Source organism: Nicotiana tabacum, chromosome 23, assembly GCF_000715075.1.
Source record: "Nicotiana tabacum cultivar K326 chromosome 23, ASM71507v2, whole genome shotgun sequence".
NCBI classification, from domain to species: Eukaryota; Viridiplantae; Streptophyta; class Magnoliopsida; order Solanales; family Solanaceae; genus Nicotiana; species Nicotiana tabacum.
Window position 1 is genome coordinate 135,604,127 of NC_134102.1, and position 4,800 is coordinate 135,608,926.

Genomic DNA, 4,800 nt, shown 5'->3' on the forward strand with positions numbered 1-4,800 from the left:
CCGTCACCTAGCATGTGCCTCATCTCAATACCAAATACATAACACGTATAATGGAATGATGACGATGACCGAATATACAATATTGTTTGATTACAAATTAACAGTACAATAAAATGAAAAGACTCCAAGGGACTGCGACGGCCCAGCAACTCTACCTTGAATCCTTACGATCCCGCTTTAACTCTGCTCAAGTCCGATATCTCCAATACCTGGCTCTGCACAAAAATGTGCAGACGTGTAGTATGAGTACACCACGGTCGGTACCCAGTAAGTATCAAGACTAACCTCAGTGGAGTATAGACGAGGTACAATCAAGACACTCACTAGTCTAATAACCTGTGCAATATAATATACAAAACAACAGGAAACAAATAACAATAAGGGCATGATAAAACAACCAGTGATATGCACAACAGACAACAAGAGTACCATTAATATCACTCAACAATTAATAAACACAATTACACCCAATTAAATCAAGTCCTTCAAATAACTGTCCTTCACATATAATTTTTCCAAGTAACTCTCTTTAAAATATAATTTTCTCAAATAATTATTTTTCAAATATAATTCTTTCAATAAATCTTTTCAAATATAATTTTCTCAAATAAATATCTTTCAAATACAATTCTTTCATGTAATACTTTCTAAAAAAAAATCCTTCCAAATAAATATTTTGAATATAATTCTTTCAATTAAGAAGTCACCATGTGACACCCCATTTCATAATCATAAAAATACGGGTCTCAGCCCATTTTCATATTTTTCGTAAACACAGGTCTCACCATTTTTCATATTTTCACGGCACCTCGTGCCCATAATTAAATCATCATATTTCTCCGGCACCTCGTACCCTCATTTCATATCACAACTGCACGGACAATTCACGTGCCAAATATCATTATTATTTCATCACAGCACCTCGTGCCCACATTTCATATCACAACTGCACGGACAATTCACGTGCCAAATAACCTAATTATTAACTCACGGCACCTCGTGCCCACATTTTATTTTATAATCCGCCTGGAAATAGCCACAGGCTCTCAATTTCAACATAAATCAGATTGTTATCAATTTACTAACAACAAGACAAATGGCATAAGGTATAAAAATAAACACACGAAAATTACAACATCACATGAAAATCATCAACACCACAATCCCACATCATCACATATCGTCCCTGACAATAGCCGCCCTTATCGCTCCTATTGCCACCCTTATCACTCCTATAGCCACCCTTATCGCTCCGCCCAGACAATATCAATAGCCACCCTTATCGCTCTTATTGCCACCCTTATCGCTCTGCCCAAACAATATTCCAACAAACACAACAATAGTGAAATGCCACCTTTATACCCACATAATATTAACGGTGAAATGCCACCCTTATCTCCCCAAAATAATAACTCACACAACACAACAATTTCTAAAAATAATAACTCACACAATACAATAATTTACATGGAAAATTATCACGGCAATATAACAAAATCAAATCATATCACAATTTGCCTAATGGCCACAACCAAGATTCCAAAGATACAACCAAATCAATTAATTTCACAACAAATAGCCGAGGGCTCCACACAATGTATATAACACCCCAAAATCAATCGACAGAAATAGAAATTACTCAAGATAAAGCAAAGTTTTTATTAATCCAAATTTAGATAATTATATTAACACTTCTTTTTAAATTTGCTTAATTAATTATTTGCATAAGAAAATTTATATTGGAATTAATTTCCAAGAAATATTAAACCAACAATACTCACGAAATTTCATAAATATTTCAAGTAACAATCACATCAAATTATCGTATAAAAACAAATTCAACAACAAGGATTTAGGCATGGCAAACAAATGATTTAATAATTGTCACAATTTCCCAATTTACTATACAATAATGCCTAAGACTTTAATTCAATAAATTTTGCACATATAAGCCCGAGTACGTACTCGTCTACTCGCGTACACGGCTTTTTACATTTTACAAATGGCACATAAGTCTCAATGCCTAAGGGGTAGTTCCCCCACTCGAGGTTAAGCAAGATACTTACCTTTTTGAAGTTATGCCGATATTCCAAAATCGTCTTCTTGCTTGAATTGACCTCCGGACCGCTCAAATCTAACCACATTAATTGTATAATTTCTTTAAAATTCATCGGAAATAATTTCGAATAATAATACGTCGACTTAAAAATTTATTCCAAAAAAAAATCAACAAAAGTCAACGCGGGGCCCGCTCCTCGGAACCCGACAAAATTTTTATTAATCCGAACACCCATTCCGATACGAGTTCAACCATACCAATTTTACCGAATTCCAATAAAAGTCGACCTCCAAATATTAAATTTTCATTTTCAAATCCCTAAGTTCAAACCCCCCGATTTACACCTCAAAAATATGTAATCTAATCGGATTATTCGATGATAATTTAATATTATGCAGTAGAAATGATCACAAGGCACTTACCTTAAGTTTTCCCGTGAAAACCTTGCTAAAACATCGCCTAACCCGAGCTTGAAATGCCCAAAAATGGCAAAAGCTCGGAACCCCTCTGTTTTTGTATTGCCCAGGGGTTTTCGCACACGCTGTGATTCCTTCGCACCTGCGTCTTCGCACCCGCGGTAAAATTCTTCGCACCTGCGGCTTCGCACCCGCGGTAAAATACTTTGCATCCGCGGCAATATTTTTCGCACCTGCGGCTTCGCACCTGCAGCAAAATTTTTCGCACCCGCGGTGCCTGGCCAGCCCATGCTTTTTCCGCTTCCGCGACTAATTCTTCGCATCCACGAGCTCGCACCTGCGACCCTTTTTCGCGCAGGTGCGATCATACCAGATGCACGGCTGCTTCAGCTCTTCCTCCAAATCCAAATTCGATCCGTTAGGCATCCGAACTCCCCCAAGGCCCCTCGGGACCTCAACCAAATATACCATCAAGTCCTAAAATATCATACGAACTTAGTCAAATTCTTAAATCACATCAAACAACATCAAAACGATGAATCACATCTCAAATCAAAATCTATGAACTTTGAACTTTCAAATTCTATATCTTATGCCGAAACACATCAAATCAATTCGGAATGACTTCAAATTTTGCACACAAGTCATAATTGACATAACGAAGCTATTCAAATTTCCAGAATCAGATTTCGTACCCGATATCAAAAAGTCAACCCCCCGGTCAAACTTCCCAAAAATTTAACTTTCAGCATTTTAAGCCTAATTCTGCTACGCACCTCCAAATGAGTTTCCGGACATGCTCCTAAGTCCAAAATCACCATACGGAGCTATTGACATCATCAAAATTCTATTCCGGAGTTGTTTGCTCAAAAGTCAACTCTCCGGTCAACTCTTTTCATTTAAGCTTCTAATTAAGGATTGTTTCTTTTAATTAATTCCGAATCTTCTGCAAAAATCAAACTTGACCACACCCGTGGGTCATAATACATATCACGAAGCTGCTCGAGACCTTAAGCTACTGAACATGGCGTTAATTCTTAAAATGACAAGTCGGGTCGTTGTATTCTCCACCTCTTAAACAAATGTTCGTCCTGGAACGTTCTAAGAATTATTTTGAGGTTACCAAATTGATGATTTTACTTTTACACATATACTCACAGTTGATTCCACGCTACCGCATTTGAGATAAGACTGACAACATCATCTCATTTGAGTTTATTTCTTTTATCCATATTTGTAAACTTTAAGATCAATTTCTTACACTCCAAACATTTCAAAAGGTCTGATTTTGTTTTCACATCAACGCACGGTGTTAGTCTTAACTGGCTATAGCAACTCGTGCCTACGCACACATCAATTTTCTTAATAGTGTTGAAGTACTTCAAAACTTTCTCTGGGGTGCTACATTCTTCCTCGCTTGGGATCATTCGCCCTCAAACACATAACATATTTATCTCTTCCTTTTCAAATCCCAATCTTCCAAATTTTACTAACTCCCAAATTTTTTTTTCCAGAAATTTTGGCAGAGTCTCTCCTGTAATTGGGCATATCCACCTGCCAGAGTAACACCAAACAACTCCTAATAACACATCCACAACCCAACAAAATGCCACATGAAATAACACCAATCTCGACATCACAAGCATTGCATTATCATAATGATATCAGAACATGAAGCACATCATATGTATGCTCATCACCACATATCTGGGCTTAAAAGCTGTTCATAATTAATTCCAGCATCATCAATTAATCTCATATTAACCACCACCTCATTTCGAATTTTCACAACACTGACAACAGAATGTGAGGCATGAAGACCTCATGATTATTTACTCGGATTAATGAGTCACATTTAACGCCAATTGGGCACTCACCTCATAGGCTAAAACTCAATATTTACAGCATGAAAATGGCTGAATATGAACAGAAAATATATAAGAATTATCAAATAAGCCTAACATGCATGACTCCCTATTAATATTATTATACAAATTAATTTCACAAAGGGAGAATTTTAAACTCATAAATATTTCACCACAAGGACCTCGTCCTTATATAACTTCCACCGCGACTTGTAGCCCGATTTAAACATTTCACATCATATATAAAATGCGAGAATCTCGTCCTCAACTCCGAATCACAAGTATTTTGCACATTGTGCCAACTGAAATTTTCAATTTCCTTTCTTTCTTCTTTTCAATATATTTCATAAACAATTTTCACAACACATAATGAACCCTCATACCGGTAAGGCATATAATTCATAAAAAAAAATTGGAATCAATTATTCCAAAACTCATTAAACCCACTGTGATGAATAAG